Genomic DNA, 18751 nt, shown 5'->3' on the forward strand with positions numbered 1-18751 from the left:
CATATAAGGTCCTTGCCGCTAACCCCACCGTGAGCTATAAAAAAGAATAACAATCTTTGGTGAATAAAGCTCATGAGAATGGAATTCTAAATAAAAAAGAGAAATTATTTTTAATTCCCTCAGCTCCTCGTTTGCCCGTTATTTATTTTTTACCCAAGGTACACAAAAATCCCGTTAAGCCCCCAGGACGCCCGATAATTAGCGGGATCGATTCCTTGTGCTCCCGGATTGGTAAATACGCGGATGAGTTCTTGCAGCCCTTAGTTAAACAAATTCCTTCTTATCTTAAGGACACTACCCATGTCCTCAATATTTTGCAAGATATCTCCTGGAAAGAAGGGTATATTATGGCTACAGCCGACGTAGCGTCGCTGTACACGATAATAGACCATGAACAGGGATTAGAAGCTGTAAGATATTATTTAGATCTTTGGAGCCCCTTACTTCAGGAACAAAAGAGTTTTGTTTTAGAGATCATTAAATTTGCTATGTCACACAATCTCTTTTGGTTCAATAACACCTTTTATCTACAGAATAGGGGAGTCGCGATGGGGGCCAAATTTGCCCCCAGCTTGGCCAACTTGTTCATGGCCAAGTGGGAGGAGGATGTCGTCCTTGTCAACCGCCCTCCGCAGTTAATCCTGTGGCGGAGATATATCGACGACATCCTCCTCCTATGGGATGGCAGTGCCCCTTCACTTGATTCCTTTATTTCTGGTTTAAATGCCAACAATAGAGGCATCAAACTGGATCATACCAGTAGCTCCACTGATATCACTTTTCTTGATCTAAATTTGGTGGTACAGGGTAATAAAATCATAACCACCACTTATTTCAAGAAAACAGACCGGAACAGCTTCATTCCACGCGACAGCTGCCATCATCAATCATGGCTAAATGCCGTTCCAAAAGGTCAGTTTCTGCGGTTACGCAGAAACTGTACCCAACAGGAGGATTTCCTACTACAGGCTAACACCCTTAAGGCTAAATTTATTGAAAAAGGGTATGATGCCAATCAATTGGATGTTACCATCAAAGATATAATGGACGTAGATAGGTCGTCTCTATTACGCCCAAAGCTGAAGGGAAGTGACAACGAAGGGTTTAAAAACTCGTTTGTCACTTCCTATTCGACTCAACATTTTCTGATTAAGAAAATCATTAAAAAACATTGGCCGGTCTTAAAAAATGACCGGATCCTGGGCCCTATGCTATCTGAACATCCCAAGATTATTTTTAGGGGTGTGCCTTCCTTGAGACACAAAATAGCCCAAAATGTTATTGAAAGACCCATCCAACCTACTTTCTTTGGCGATTTTAAAGGTTTTTACCCATGCCATAGATGCAAAATTTGCGCTCTCAATTCCTTCAAGGGAAGGAAAATTGAGAAATTTATGTCCTCTGCAACTGGACGAGAATACAAGATTGATTCACTTATCACTTGCTCGTCCACCAACGTTGTATATATGCTTCAATGCAAGTGCGGACAACAATACGTGGGCCGCACGACGAGGAAATTGCAGGTTAGGTTGGGAGAACATGCTGGTAATATTAGGAAGGGCTTCCCAGGCCACAGTGTGTCAAAACACTATGACCAGTGTCATCACAATAACCCTAAGAATACATTGTTTATAGGGATAGACAAGTTTTCACCACATTGGAGGGGATCCAACGTTAGACGTGAAATATCAAAAATGGAGACTCGCTGGATCTATATCCTCAAAACTTATACTCCCTACGGGTTAAATGTGGAATGGGATGTAAATGCTTTTATCAATAATAGTTGATTTTAAACATTTTTAATATATTTTACCTTTTTTACAAATGATGATTTTGAGGTATGAAATTTGTATTGTGAGATTTCTAAGGTTGTGCGTCTATGTGTTACTTTCATTGTTATACACATCCTGCTGTGTATAATCTTATTTATTAGCACTTTACACATTTAGAGATGGCCGTTATTGGTCAAAATTCTTTTTGCTTAATTTTTTGCAAAGAAAAAAAAAAAAAATTTTTTACATTTTTTTGTTTCAACACTGCATACGTTTTTAGTGTGATCGTCACTGATCTTTTTTGTACACACAATATTTTATCCTTAGCATATGAGGTCACTTTCATATATATGAATTTTTCACAATTTTTTCTATTTTGTTACACGTTTTTTGTGTGGTTCACATATATATTATAGGTGTTTAAATGTTACACCTTTTTGGCCACTAGATGGCGTCATTACTTTTTTATATATTGTCGAGCAGGATGAAATAAACGCACAATCTTTGAATCTTATTACATTGAAATTGTTTAAACTTTTTGATAATTTTTATGTATGTTGCAATGTTGTATAACAATTCAGCTGTCCCGTTTTTAAATTAATGAACGGACCTTTACTCTATGCATTGTTATGAAAGTAGAAAATAACATCTGAGCCTTTTGGTCATCGGAAGATGCATAAGAAATTCTTTATCTGTAAATTATTTTCTTAAATCATACGGGAACACCGGGCTTTTATAATGGGTTGTCCACATAGGATATTGTATTCTGATTTTTATTTTCCTGTTGTTTTTAATGTAAGGAGCGATTAGCTCCATCTCTCCGCTTCTGGTCAGGTGACCTCCGCCGACGTGCGCACTAGACGATGGGTGGATGTGCGTCACTTCCGCCGGCATTCGATTGGTGGATGATCGTCACTTCCGCTGATCGCGGATAGGTGGACGATCATTGCACTCGTCACTTCCGCTAACATCTGATTGGGTGACGGTCGTCACTTCCGCTGATCGCGGATTGGCTGACGATCGTGATACACACACAATTCACCGGTGTGCAGCGGCGGGAGTCCATGACCAGTGAGCAAAGATGCGGGGGTATATAGGCGTGTGAGTTGCGTCTGGGGTCACGCCCAGACGAAGTCTATTGAGACGAAACGTTGGCGACTCCAGACGCAACGTCCACACGCCCCCTGAAATTAGCCGGCCTTCATCATCTATTATCTGGGACTATTTGCGGGACGCCGCATCTCTATCCCTGACATAACCATTGATATGCCTGTTATTTTATGATACACTGTGAGTATAACTTTTAATAAACAAGACTACAAGTTTTAAAGGGGATTACACTATGGGCTTTGCCTCTCTCTTTTTTTCACATATTCATTTATGATTGATGATATATATTGATGAGTGCCAATCCTATACTGATCCTCCTGCATTTCAAGTGGTGATTCCTTGGAGCTGATAAAGTACCTATGTCATTTCTGACCTTCAGTGGTTTGGATTAACAGCTGGGAGAGGCTGACTCACTAATCTGAGCAGCCATGGAAATCTGGTAAGCTGCTTATCATATTCCATCACAGAGGTGTTCCCCCTCCTTCACATACCCTTGGTGTCCTGGGAAGAATCCCTCCCCCCTTGGATTATTGCACTTGCGGATTTATTTTTTTTATCTATTTTTTCATTGGAGACTTATTCAATTGGACATTTTTTACACACTATTGTGATTATTAGTGATTTATTCATTTGGACACTAATTTATTAATTTCACGAGTATCATTTTTTTCCTTAGCGCTACACTTTTATGTTACATAGACTAAGTCTATATGCCTAGCTATTCCTACGGATAGGAAGACAATACCCAACAGTGATGACTTAGAGGACTGTCGGAGGACTCAGAGAAAGGAATTTTACAGGTAAGATTTTACAAAAATTCAGTTTTCTTCAGCAGGGACAGGGAAGATGGTTTAAATTGATGGTAAGATGGATGGAGCCAAATACAGGACCATTCTGGAAGAAAACCTGATGGAGTCTGCAAAAGACCTGAGACTGGGACGGAGATTTGTCTTCCAACAAAACAATTATCCAAAACATAAAGCAAAATCTACAATGGAATGGTTCACAAATAAACATATCCAGGTGTTAGAATGGCCAAGTCAAAGTCCAGACCTGAATCCAATCGAGAATCTGTGGAAAGAACTGAAAACTGCTGTTCACAAACGCTCTCCATCCAACCTCACTCAGCTTGAGCTGTTTTGCAAGGAGGAATGGGCAAAAATTTGTTTCTCGATGTGCAAAACTGATAGAGACATACCCCAAGTGACTTATAGCTGTAATCGCAGCAAAAGGTGGCATTACAAAGTATTAACTTAAGGGGGCTGAATAATTTTGCACGCCCAATTTTCCAGTTTTTTATTTAACAAAGTTTGAAATAAATTTTGTTCCACTTCATGATTGTGTCCCACTTGTTGTTGATACGTCACAAAAAATTAGTTTTATATCTTTTTGTTTGAAGCCTAAAATGTGGCAAAAGGTTGCAAAGTTCAAGGGGGCCGAATACTTACGCAAGGCACTGTAAGTCCCACCACTGCATATTTTCAGAATGTTTTGCATATTGTGGAGGAACGCCCATCTCATATTTTTCTCCTACTCCTCTGTGTGTGTGCGCCTCTTTCGCTTTATTGAAAATAGACGGTAATCTATTAACCATATTCCTATCCATTGAAAAAAAAAAAGGAGGGGGGAATTAAAAGGAGAGTTGGGGAAAGGGTAGTGAGGATTAAGAGGAAACTACCGCATATACTTGAGTATTAGCCGATCTGAATATAAGCTGAGGCACCTAATTTTACCACAAAAAACTAGGAATACGTATTGACTCGAGTATAAGCCTAGGGTGGGAAATGCAGCAGCTACTAGTAAATTTCAAAAATAAAAATAGATACCAGAGGTTGCAGGCATGGTACAGGAGAGGAAGAAGCTGCGGGCATAGTGCAAGAGATGCAGAGTCTGCGGACATGGTGCAGGAGAGGCAGGGGCTGCAGAAATGGTGCAGGGGCTGCAGGCATGATACAGGGGCTGCAGGCATGGTGCAGGAGACGCAGGGGCTGCAAGCATGTTGCAGGAGACGCAGAGGCTGCGGGCATGGTGCAGGAGACGCAGAGGCTGCGGCATGGTGCAGGAGATGCAGAGGCTGCAGGCATGGTGCAGGAGATGCAGGGCTGAGGGCATGGTGCAGGAGATGCAGGGCTGAGGGCATGGTGCAGGAGATTCAGGGCTGAGGGCATGGTGCAGGAGATGCAGGGCTGAGGGCATGGTGCAGGAGATACAGGGCTGTGGGCATGAGGCAGGGATGCAGGTATGATGCAGAGCTGAGGGCATGGTGCAAAATATGTAGAGGCTGTGCAGGCGCCTTACTACCCATCCCCGAGGCGGCTTACATTTAAAAATGGCACGGCCTGGCGCCACACGTCATTGCGCATGTGCCGTTTGGCCGAGTGCGTACGGGCTTTCCCGAGCGGCGGCGGAGCATGCGCAATGTACATGTCCGGCCGGCCGCCGCTGACGTTCGGTCAGCCCCAGGGAGAAAAGGTAAGTGACTCGAGTATAAGCCGACTGGGACTTTTTCAGCATAAGAAATGTGGTGAAAAAGTTGGCTTATACTCGAGTGTATACGGTATATAGTAAAAATTACCCACATTGAACAATGAATCTGTAAATATCAATTCAACAATGTCTGCAAAATAATGCCTAATAATGGCTGTGTTCAGTGATCATAACCACACAAAAATAAGGGAAGGAGGCCGCTGTGCAATCAAGTCCCAAAGAAAAGCAAATAACAATTGGATTGGGCGCCAACAATCTGCGTGTGTATTGTCACAAGTATAATTGAAACCAACTGTCCATAGCTGCTAGAGAATATCGGTGGGGGGGCAGCATACAACAAAAGTTCTCACTCAAGTGCTTGAGGCTGTCATGTATGGTCACAAACATTCTTTAAAGTCCTGAAGGTTTATGTTTGGTGTTTTTTTTTCTGTTTCACTGGAAAGAATTGTATCCTATGACTTTTTTAAACAAGTGACTTTGTGTTTTAATAAGATTTTTTATTCCTTATGCAAGCTGATGGATTTTTGATCTTTACTTTTTAATTATTTTTTTCTTTTTATTGAGCCACTTTAAGCAGCACCGCCTCCTAAGCGCTTGAGTGAGAACTTTTCTATGTTGTATGTAGGTTGATATAGGATACTCCAGAACTGCTTAATAATAGCAGGACAAAACTTCACTTCGCTAAGCCTGACTGAACAGTCTTTATGCAAGAGCAAAGAAAGATGGCTAGAACTGAGTGCTTGTAAAAGCAATCTCATTTAGAGATACCACTGGCACTTCCACTCAAAGGGAAACAGCACACAGTCACTAGGTTCTTGAGCTCAGGTTAGTACTCTCAATGTCACAAGATCACCACATGCCTCCTTCTAGTATCCACTGGACACTCTTCAGTGAGGGAGAGGTTAATGCCCACAGTGCCACAGGACAGCGAGACCCTTTCCAACTTCCACCAGGCACTCTTCAGAGAGCTTTCCAGGCCAGGTCCTTGGGTAGAATCCCTTGATTAGCTCCAGAAATTGATTTTAGAAGTCAACCCCCAGCTATGCCACAGCTGGGACCTTGATGAGCATGCAGCAAACCTCAACAATCTGCCTGGAGGGGCAAAACCCCTCTGGCTGGGGCACGTACTGCAAGATTAGACTCAGAACTAGAACAGGGCTGCTCCAGGCCTCAGACTATGTATGTGCTCTTCAGCCACCTACTGGGCACACCCAGTGGTGTATTTAGGTTTTGCGCTGCCCTAGAGCTGACTAAACTCGTGCACCACCTAATTTAAATATGACCCACCCCTTCCTGTCAAGACCAAGCCCCTTATAAAAAGGAGTGAACAAGCACGTAGAATTCGTGAGAAATGCATCTACCACAACCTACCCTGCTGTACCTTGCACCTTACAAGAATCTTCTCTTCATCTAATTGTTTGGTGGTGTGCGACCAATTTCTTCATGTATGTTGTTTGGGGTGGTGAGCCGAGGTTCAGCACCCACCTTAGATTGCAGATACAGACTGGCCTGAGCGGTGTTGTTCCTCTCTACAGACCACACCCCTTCCCATTTAAGACCCACCCTGCCATCTGTAAACCACACCCCTTCATCTTTAGGCCCCACCTTTTGTAACATGCATGGTAAACCTTAAGCTGGCCATATTCTATACTATAAAATAAAAGAATAGTAGCGCAGAAACAGCATAAACATGTCTCATGAAATAAACTGCAAATCACCCAAAATGAAGTATAGTACTGAAAAACAGTCCTCAAAACATTAAGTGACTAATCACGCAGGGTATTTCTCAGTGTAGTATAGTAAAGCAAACACCAGTCCCATTGACCATCAGATCATTGATGACACAAATATGTTTAGTCCTTCCTTATATGATCATATAAACACATTTAACTAGGAAGTCAATGTCCCGTGTGGTCTTGTAGGTTCACCTCTAATCCACCACCAAGTGCAGGGGGAAGGTAAGAAATGGCCACTCACCGGATCACCATGCCCATTTACTCTCATAAATGAGCCCACCTCACATATGTATATCCACCCGTTGTAACATACAGCCACAGGATAAGACCGGTACCAGTAAGGGATAATCCGTGGTCCACTCCAATTATTATCACTCAATCTTCCTCACATGTATGTGGAAGTAAAGAATATGCCTCCACTAGTGCAATATGTCTGATACCGATTTTATTCAAATAAAATAAAGTACATTGCACTCACTTGTGGTAAAATACAGGTAAGCTCATCACTCTTATGCGGCCACTGCGGTCGGCATTCCCTGCTACACAGATAAGGCTCCACGCCAAATCGGGTAGTTCCGGAAGTCCTCCACGGCCGTCAGTCTCGATTGGGTGCGTCGTCTGGCCATGCCCCGACGCGTTTCGTCACTTCCTGACTTCAACTGGGGGCGCGGCCAGGACGACGCACACAGCTCATTTATGCTGCGCACAACGGCGCCGCATCCAATCACAAGGCAAGTAGGTCAACCGGGAGGACAACGAGCACCACAACACCGGAAGGTAAACACCGTCCAGAAAGCCCTTAAGTCCAACCCCCCGGAAACAGACAGTAACCACCTTGCAGACACCAGGAATCAGAAGGAAATCCCGCTAATGTGTCATCCATGAATACTCATAGAGGCAGATAGTCACTCCGGGTGCCCCGTTACCCGTTACCTGTGATTCTACTTACAATCAATGATGGTGAATGCCTAAACACCAAATCATAATGCAATACGATAGCCCCAATCCGCTTAATCATATTGCTAATTAGAACCCGGAATCCATATTTCATGTGAACCCTGATTCTAATACAATAAATAAACATAAAAATCATCTTAAAATCTCATATATCATATAAAAACATGTAAAACCATAAGATATATGTTATATGTTAAAAAACCAAATGGTTAGAATATCAAATGGTTAAAATATATCAACTGTTAAAATACTGAACACTGTGTTGAAAAGAAATAAATAACAAATCATGCTAAAAACACAATCTGTCAAGATGAATTCATGGGTGGGGCTGGGGAAGACCCAGCTGTCATGGTACACGTGGGTACCAATGACATAGGCAGAGGAAGACGGAGAGTCCTAAACAATTTCAGGGACTTAGGCGCTAAGTTGAGGACTAGGACCTCCAAGGTAGTATTTTCCGAAATACTACCTGTACCTCAAGCCACACCAGAGAGGCAGCGGGAGATTAGGGAAGTTAACGAGTGGCTGAGGAGCAGGTGTAGTAAGGAGGGTTTCGGGTTCCTGGAGAACTGGGCCGACTTCTGAGTGGTAGGGACGGATTGCACCTAAATGGGGTGGGTGCAGCCGTACTGGGTGCGAGGATGGCCAAAAAGTTAGAGGGGCTTTTAAACTAGGGAATGGGGGGGAGGGTACAGATGTAGAATTAGCCAGTGGAAAGCAAGTTTCAGAGGGCAGAAATGGGGGCATTAGCGGTAGGGTGTTCGGAGCTCCTATACCCAGGGTGGGTACGGGGAAAAATCAAGAGAGCAGCCTAAAAACATCAAAATTACGAGGCTTATATAACAATGCCAGAAGCCTGGCCAACAAGATGGGAGAGCTGGAGCTGCTGATGTTTAAGGAGGACTTAGATTTTGTGGGGATAACTGAGACTTGGTTTGACAGCTCTCATGACTGGATGGCGACCATTCAGGGGTATTCCCTTTATCGCAGAGATAGAGAGGGTAAAAAAGGGGGAGGGGTATGTTTGTGTATTAAGAACAGTATACAGGTAAATATGAGGGATGATATTAATAATGGAGCTATGGACGAGGCAGAATCCCTATGGGTAGAGCTTCAAAGGAAAGGCACGGTGGGGAAGGTAATATTGGGCGTATGCTATAGGCCCCCAAACCAGAGGGAGGAGGGTGAGGTGGACCTCATGTTACAGATAGGATTGGCAGCAAGGATGGGAAATGTCATTATAATGGGGGACTTTAATTATCCTGATATAGACTGGGCAGAAGGAACCGCGCATTCAGCCAAGGCAGTTCCTAAATGTTTTGCAGGACAATTTCATGGGTCAGATGGTGAATGCACCGACAAGAAACAATGCGGTACTTGACCTACTGATTACCAACAATACAGACCTGCTCACGGATATAGAAATACGGGACAACTTGGGGAACAGTGACCATAGGTCAATTGGTTTCAGTATTAATTACAGTAATAGGAAACACAAGGGTAATATAAGGACACTGAATTTCAAAAGAGCCAATTTCCCTAAACTGTGCTCGCTGCTAGAAAATATCAAATGGGATAGAACCCTGGGAACAAAGAACACGGAGGAAAAATGGGAGTGCTTCAAGAGCATACTTAACAAGGGGGTGGGCCAGTGCATTCCACAGGGAAATAAATTTAAAAGAGCAAAACTAAACCCTGGGTGGCTAAACTCCAACATAAAAATGTATATTAGAGCTAAAGAAAAGGCCTTCAAAAAATACAAGACTGAGGGGTCATTGGCAGCATTTAAGCACTGCAAAGAGTGTAATAAGAAATGTAAAGACGAAATCAGGGCGGCTAAAATAGAACACGAGAGACATATAGCGGAGGAGAGTAAAAAGAACCCCAAGAAGTTCTTTAAGTATATAAACAGTAAGAAAGCGAGGCCAGAACACATTGGCCCCATAAAAGATGATAAAGGAAAAATGGCCACAGAGGACAGAGAAAAGGCGGAAGTGTTAAATAATTTCTTTTCTTCAGTCTTCACAAAGGAATCGGGGGGCTACACGAACCCCGCTTGTAAGGCCGAACTAAATAATACACCTCAGGAAGTGCCGCCATGGCTAACAGAGGATAGACTTAGAGCTAAACTAGAGAAACTTAACATAAATAAATCCCCGGGACCGGATGGCTTGCACCCAAGGGTTCTTAATGAGCTCAGCCAGGTGATTGCCAGACCATTATTCTTGATCTTTAAGGATAGTTTACAGACAGGTATGGTGCCAGCTGATTGGAAAAAAGCCAACGTGGTACCAATATTTAAAAAGGGGCCGAGATATGTCCCGGGTAACTATAGGCCGGTCAGCCTAACATCAGTAGTCTGCAAAATTTTGGAGGGGATGATAAGGGACCACATACAAGACTTTAGTAATGAAAACGGTATTATAAGTAGTAATCAGCATGGATTCATGAAAAATCGTTCATGCCAAACCAATCTATTAACCTTCTACGATGAAGTGAGCTGCCACTTAGATAAAGGTAAGCCTGTGGATGTGGTGTATCTGGACTTTGCAAAGGCCTTTGACACCGTTCCCCACAAACGCTTACTGTACAAACTAAGGAAGATAGGTATGGACCATAAGGTGAGTACCTGGATAGAGAACTGGCTCCAGGGGAGAGTCCAGAGGGTGGTGATTAATGGGGAGTACTCTGATTGGGCGGGTGTGGAAAGTGGGGTCCCCCAGGGTTCTGTCCTGGGACCAATCCTGTTTAATTTATTCATAAATGATCTAGAGGAGGGGATATCTAGTACAATCTCAGTATTTGCAGATGATACTAAATTAGGCATGCCAATATCTTCTATGCAGGATGTGGAAATCTTGCAAGCAGACCTGAACAAAATAACGGGGTGGGCAACTACATGGCAGATGAGATTTAATGTAGAAAAATGTAAAGTAATGCACTTGGGGGCCAGAAACCAGAAAGCAAGCTACTCACTAGGGGGGGAACCTCTGGTTGAGTCTCGGATGGAAAGGGACCTGGGGGTACTGGTAGACAACAGGCTTGGAAGTGGCATGCAATGCCAAGCCGCTGCAAGCAAAGCCAACAGAATACTGGGTTGTATAAAAAAGGGGATTCACTCCAGAAATAAAGAGATTATTCTTCCACTCTACAAGACTCTGGTCCGGCCACATCTGGAGTATGCTGTCCAGTTCTGGGCACCGGTCCTCAGGAAGGATGTGCTGGAACTGGAGAAAGTCCAGAGAAGGGCAACAAAAATAATTAGGGGAATGGAGGACATCAGCTATGAGGAAAGACTACAAGCACTGAACCTATTCTCTCTGGAGAAGAGACGATTGAGGGGGGATATGATATCAATGTACAAATACTGTACTGGCGACCCTAGCATAAGGAACAAACTATTCAGAGAAAGGAGATACAATAAGACACGTGGCCACTCACTAAAACTTGAGGAAAGGCGGTTTAACCTTAAAGTGCGTAAGGGGTTCTTCACTGTAAGAGCGGTAAGGATGTGGAATTCTCTTCCGCAAGCAGTCGTATCAGCGGGGAGCATTGATAGTTTCAAAAAACTATTGGATGGACACCTTAAAGACCACAACATACAGGGGTATACAATGTACGGTTAAAAGCAAACACACACACACATCATAGGTTGAACTGGATGGACTTGTGTCTTTTTTCAGCCTCACTAACTATGTAACTATGTAACTATGGGGACAGCTCTCCTTATCTCAATAAATAGATAGATAAATAAATAGATATATAGACACAACCAGAAATTAAGAATCACTAATAAAACAGTTGATGTCCAATTCAATATTTAATCCAACCCGGACCGAGGGATTGGGTCAGGAAGATCCACTTGGTTTCACACTTCGAGAGTTCCCTGACCCAATTCGCCCCTCGCCATGGTGGAGTGACCCGTTAAATGCCCCAGAATGACAGGCCGCTTGGGTCCCTCTGATGGTGCTGTCGAAAATGAGCTGGCACATTATGTTCTCGTTTGCCATTTATTATGTTGGTGATATGTTCTCCCACCCGAGTCTTCATAGTACGTTTGGTCCTCCCTATATATACCAATTTACATGGGCACATGAGACCACAGACGACATGCGTAGTGTCGCATGTAATCAATGATTTAATCTTAAAAGATTTATCAATGGCAGGGACGGAAAAGGACTCACGTCTTCTCTGGTTAGTCGGCGCCAAAGTGCACGCTCTACACCTTCCACAGGTGAAGGACCCCTTCAAGTCTGGGAAGAAAGAAATCTTAGGTGGATCTATCACTTTCCTCACCACACGATCTCCAAAATTAGGGGCTCTTCGGTAAATGAAGGAAGGTTTGCTCGGTAGGGCAGGGCCCAGGGTCCTGTCCATCAAAAGTATCGGCCAGTGTTGTCTGAAGAGATCCTCTACTTTCTTATAGTCATTAGAAAAATCGGAGAGGAAACTCCACTGTTTGGGATCATTATCAATTTCCCTAGTTTTTACTCTAGGGGTCAGTGGTCTAGGTGCTTCCTGAATTTTGGCAATTTCACTATCCAAGACAGATTCCTCATAACCCTTGGCCACAAACCTCTCTTTCAGAACACCAGCCTGATCCATGTAGTCAGTGGTGGATGTACAATTGCGCCTGACGCGCATGAATTGGCCTCTGGGAATGTTCCAGAGTCAATTAGGGTGGTGGCCACTGAATAGCGAGGTAACTATTTCGATCGGTGGTCTTAAAAAATACCTTGGTGGTTAAGGCATTTATCTCCCTTTTAATCGTTACATCCAAGAAGTGGATCTCACTCTGGCTATAGTGGAAGTCTAGTTTGATGTTATTTTGATTTGTGTTTAGATGTTGCATGAAAGACACCAGATTTTGTTCGGCCCTTCCCAAATAAAGATGATATCGTCTATAAAACGACGATAGTACTTTAATTTGGGTCTGATTGTGTTGAACACGAATTTGTCCTCCCACTCTGCCATAAATATGTTGGCCAGACTGGGGGCAAATTTGGCGCCCATGGCTACACCAGTCCTTTGGCTGAAGAAATTGCTCCCATACCAAAAATAATTATGACTTAAGCAAAAATCAAGGGCTCTTCGTATGAACACCTTTTGCTCCCATGGTAAGTCATCCCTCCTGCTCATAGCCCAATTAAGGGCCAACAATGCGTCGTCATGTTGAATGATGGTGTAGAGGGACGACACGTTGGCCATGACCAAAAAGGCCGACGAGTCGTCCCCCAACAACACATCACCCAGTGACCGCAGGAGGTCGGCCGTATCTTTTAGAAATGCCTTAGTTCTTACCACACTGGTTTGTAGGAACCTATCCAGATATTGGCCAAGTCTGGCGTTAACTGACCCTATCCCATTGACTATGGGACGTGGGGGTGGGTTATCCGGGTCTTTATGAATTTTAGGTAGTGTGTAAAGGATAGGGATGCGACAGGCACTAGGAAGTAAGAAATTCCTCTCCTTTTTTGTTAAAACACCATCCCTAAATCCTAAGCCTACCAAAACTTCCAAATCTCTGACAAAACTGGCAGTAGGGTCCCCTGGTAATTTAATATAAGTGAGGTCATCACTCAGCATCGCCTGTATTTGATCATGGTAGAATGTTTTATTCATAATTACAACACCCCCACCCTTATCCGCAGGGCGTATAATGATTTCTTTCCTGGATTCCAATGATTCCAGGCCCTCCTGTATATGATTATACTTCCTTTCTACCTCATATCCAGGTTGTAGAGCCTGGAGATCACGTATTACTAAATTCTTAAATACATCTAAACACTGATTGTTGTTACCTGGTGGATTGAACACCGATTTATTGCGTAATACACTGTTCACAACCCCTCTGCCACCACTATTGCTAATGGACGTAATGGGGTTGTTCAAGAAGTGCTTTTTAATGTTCAGCTTACGCATATATTTATGTGTGTCCACATATGTATTGAATTTATTTATAGCCCTTTTTGGGGCACACTTGAGTCCTTGGTCTAGGATGTGAAGCTCACTTTTTGTTAAACTCACATCACTGAAGTTGAAGATGCCCTCGTTCACCAGTCCCTCCTTCTTTTTTTTGTGCTGTATCCTTCTCCCGGCCCGTACTCCCCATCTGGGTAGGTATTTTCCCTGTGGGTTTGTCAGTCCGTTTGATGGTTCCGGTTGTAGGGACGATGTCGTCCTCTCCCCCTGCCTCTCCCTAAAAAAGGCTGTCCAGGGTGATTCTGGGGGGTTCTAGGTTCCGGGGCTTCACTCTCACCATTTGATCTATTCGCCAACACTTGGTATTGGTTATGGGTGGGTATTCCCACTGGTTGCAAATTCCCTCGAGTGACCCCTCTTCTATTTTTGTTGTTATTAATATTCCTGTTCTCCTTATTTGCTCCCTTAATTGGTGGACCTGTCCATTCAGTGATTGCCCTCATCGTTGGGCGGGGCATAGGTACCTTTGGTCTCACGACCGGGGCAGGAGTCTGTGGAACTGATTGTTGGTCACCAGTTGTTGCACTAGTATTGGCTTCCATAGGAGCCTCAACATCAGGCCCTGCAGTCACAGGCATCATAGGTATAGTAGCTTGCCAAACAAAATACCTGCCCATTTTTGAAATCCTGCAGATCCCTGGTGTATTTCTTTACTTTTTAAGGTGTGTTTCTTTGTCCACCTTATCTAATTTGATTTTGGTAGTATTATTAAAATCTCTAATCTCCGGACTGTCCCCTTTCGCTTCAATCTTGGTTTGTAAAGCCAAAATCTTTTTATTAATAATTTCCATTTTTTGTCTTTTTCTTTTCAACACTAAAGTCTGTAGCTCCAATCCAACCTGATGGAAACATTTATACCATTCAGATGTGGATAATTCATCATTTAGTCCATCCTGTGGTGCCACATCCCACCGGAGGCCCCTACTCACGATTCCTTCTGAAAGATAGGCTTCTAGAGTGGTAATGTCCCACCAGGTCCTCACTTGTTTTTCCAAAGTGAAGGACAGAGTTTTGAGGGTAACATTAATATCCTCATCAACTGGTGGGACATGATTTTGGGCAAAGATGTTTTTTAAATCAAGTTGCCTCGTGCTGAGGAACTTAATTGCTTCCATAGCTGCAGAGTGGAACAAAGAAACAATAAATAATAATCCTCAGCCTCACGCCCAAACTGTAGAACTATCTCCGCGCTTAAGGAAACACCAGCAACCTGCTGGTAATAGTATATACCAATATTGCTGCTACTTGTGCAAATAACGAATATATTTGGTGATAAGATAAAATAAAAGAATAGTAGCGCAGAAACAGCATAAAGATGTCTCATGAAATAAACTGCAAATCACCCAAAATTAAGTATAGTACTGAAAAACAGTCCTCAAAACATTAAGTGACTAATCACGCAGGGTATTTCTCAGTGTAGTATAGTAAAGCAAACACCAGTCCCATTGACCATCAGATCATTGATGACACAAATATGTTTAGTCCTTCCTTATATGATCATATAAACAAATTTAACTAGGAAGTCAATGTCCCGTGTGGTCTTGTAGGTTCACCTCTAATCCACCACCAAGTGCAGGGGTAAGGTAAGAAATGGCCACTCACCGGATCACCATGCCCATTTACTCTCGTAAATTAGCCCACCTCACATATGTATATCCACCCGTTGTAACATACAGCCACAGGATAAGACAGGTACCAGTAAGGGATAATCCGTGGTCCACTCCAATTATTATCACTCAATCTTCCTCACATGTATGTGGAAATAAAGAATATGCCTCCACTAGTGCAATATGTCTGATACCGATTTTATTCAAATAAAATAAAGTACATTGCACTCACTTGTGGTAAAATACAGGTAAGCTCATCACTCTTATGCGGCCCCTGCGGTCGGCATTCCCTGCTACACAGATAAGGCTCCACGCCAAATCGGGTAGTTCTGGAAGTCCTCCACGACCGTCAGTCTCGATTGGGTGCGTCGTCTGGCCACGCCCGACGCGTTTCGTCACTTCCTGACTTCAACTGGGGGCACAGCAGATAGTCACTCCGGGTGCCCCGTTACCTGTGATTCTACTTACAATCAATGCTGGTGAATGCCTAAACACCAAATCATAATGCAATACGATAGCCCCAATCCGCTTAATCATATTGCTAATTAGAACCCGGAATCCATATTTCATGTGAACCCTGATTCTAATACAATAAATAAACATAAAAATCATCTTATAAAATCTCATATATCAGACTGCAGGGCCTGATGTTGAGGCTCCTATGGAAGCCAGTACTAGTGCAACAACTGGTGACCAACAATCAGTTCCACAGACTCCTGCCCCGGTCGTGAGACCAAAGGTACCTATGCCCCCCCCCAACGATGAGGGCAATCACTGAATGGACAGGTCCACCAATTAAGGGAGCAAATAAGGAGAACAGGAATATTAATAACAACAAAAATAGAAGAGGGGTCACTCGAGGGAATTTGCAACCAGTGGGAATACCCACCCATAACCAATACCAAGTGTTGGCGAATAGATCAAATGGTGAGAGTGAAGCCCCGGAACCTAGAACCCCCCAGAATCACCCTGGACAGCCATTTTTAGGGAGAGGCAGAGGGAGAGGACAACATCGTCCCTACAACCGGAACCATCAAACGGACCGACAAACCCACAGGGAAAATACCTACCCCGACGGGGAGTACGGGCAGGGAGAAGGATACAGCACAAAAAAAAGGAGGGACTGGTGAACGAGGGCATCTTCAACATCAGTGATGTGAGTTTAACAAAAAGTGAGCTTCACATCCTAGACCAAGGACTCAAGTGTACCCCAAAAAGGGCTATAAATAAATTCAATACATATGTGGACACACATAAGTATATGCGTAAGCTGAACATTAAAAAGCACTTCTTGAACAACCCCATTACGTCCATTAGCAATAGTGGTGGCGGAGGGGTTGTGAACAGTGGATTACGCAATAAATCGGTGTTCAATCCACCAGGTAACAACAATCAGTGTTTAGATGTACAGTAAAACCTTGGTTTGAGAGTAACTTGGTTTGAGAGCGCTTTGCAAGACAAGCAAATTTTTAAAATAAATTTTGACTTGGTTTACAAGTGATGTCTTGATATACAAGTAGCGTCATGTCACAACTGGGTATAAAAGAGAAGAGAGGCGCCTCTAAGTGTAGCAATATGGTTATATTTAATGAAGGTTCAATATTTAGCAGCTCACATGGTTGATGATTAAAACAGGCACATCTAAGTATGCAGGCATCCGGGGTAAAGCTGTCCACATAGACCATCCTCCGCACTGCCATCTTCATCACCCCCTTCCACACTGCGCTCCACGAGCGATTCAAAGTCTCGCTTTCAGATCACTCTATTGCAGGGTAGTCTTCCCAATCACAATTGCAGACTGACATCGGTGAGAGACAGTGGTTCAGAAGATGGTCTATGTGGACAGCTTTACCCCGGATGCCTGCTTACTTAGATGTGCCTCTTTAATCATCAACCATGTGAGTTGCTAAATGCTGTACCTTCATTAAATGTCCCCATACTGCTACACTTAGAGGCGCCTCTCTTCTCTCTTATATTCTGTAGCTCTGCTAGATTTTGCTTCTAATCCCCTTGTGGAGGCATCATTTGTGGATGGACATTTTATGATGACACAACCTATCACATTGCTATAATCTTTGTATATAGACTATAAACTGAAAGACTTATGAATAAATGGTTGTGGAACGAATCATCTGAGTTTCCATTATTTCTTATGGGAAAATTTGCTTTGATATAAGAGTGCTTTGGATTACAAGCATGTTTCCGGAACGAATTATGCTCACAATCCAAGGTTTTACTGTATTTAAGAATTTAGTAATACGTGATCTCCAGGCTCTACAACCTGGATATGAGGTAGAAAGGAAGTATAATCATATACAGGAGGGCCTGGAATCATTGGAATCCAGGAAAGAAATCATTATACGCCCTGCGGATAAGGGTGGGGGTGTTGTAATTATGAATGAAACATTCTACCATGATCAAATACAGGCGATGCTGAGTGATGACCTCACTTATATTAAATTACCAGGGGACCCTACTGCCAGTTTTGTCAGAGATTTGGAAGTTTTGGTAGGCTTAGGATTTAGGGATGGTGTTTTAACAAAAAAGGAGAGGAATTTCTTACTTCCTAGTGCCTGTCACATCCCTATCCTTTACACACTACCTAAAATTCATAAAAACCCGGATAACCCACCCCCACGTCCCATAGTCAATGGGATAGGGTCCGTTAACGCCAGAGTTGGCCAATATCTGGATAGGTTCCTACAAACCAGTGTGGTAAGAACTAAGGCATTTCTAAAAGATACGGCCGACCTCCTGCGGTCACTGGGTGATGTGTTGTTGGGGGACGACTCGTCGGCCTTTTTGGTCATGGCCAACGTGTCGTCCCTCTACACCATCATTCAACATGACGACGCATTGTTGGCCCTTAATTGGGCTATGAGCAGGAGGGATGACTTACCATGGGAGCAAAAGGTGTTCATACGAAGAGCCCTTGATTTTTGCTTAAGTCATAATTATTTTTGGTATGGGAGCAATTTCTTCAGCCAAAGGACTGGTGTAGCCATGGGCGCCAAATTTGCCCCCAGTCTGGCCAACATATTTATGGCAGAGTGGGAGGACAAATTCGTGTTCAACACAATCAGACCCAAATTAAAGTACT

The sequence above is a fragment of the Pelophylax lessonae genome (genome assembly GCF_965119305.1).
Source record: "Pelophylax lessonae genome assembly, chromosome: 1".
NCBI lineage: Eukaryota > Metazoa > Chordata > Amphibia > Anura > Ranidae > Pelophylax > Pelophylax lessonae.